Consider the following 313-nt stretch of genomic DNA (forward strand, 5'->3'; position numbering starts at 1 on the left):
TTATCTGTTGAGAATCAAAGATGCCATGTGTCTAAACAAGATGTCCAGGACCTCCAGCAGAAATATAGGCAATATAGGCCAAAAATACAGCAGTATATTTCATTGTGCACCAAACCCATCTTGAGTGTTTGTTGCTAAAAAGCAAATTTTTTAGTTACATCTGACCATAGAAGCCAGTCCCATTTGAAGTTCCAGTCGTGTCTGACAACAGAATATGCTGGGGATTGTTTTTGGATGAGAGCATTTTCTTTTCTTGATTTTTTTTTTCTTGAAACCCTCCCAAACAACATGTGGTGTAGGTGCTGTTTGATTT

The sequence above is a fragment of the Sinocyclocheilus rhinocerous genome, unplaced genomic scaffold, assembly GCF_001515625.1.
Source record: "Sinocyclocheilus rhinocerous isolate Xijiao unplaced genomic scaffold, SAMN03320098_v1.1 scaffold497, whole genome shotgun sequence".
NCBI classification, from domain to species: domain Eukaryota; kingdom Metazoa; phylum Chordata; class Actinopteri; order Cypriniformes; family Cyprinidae; genus Sinocyclocheilus; species Sinocyclocheilus rhinocerous.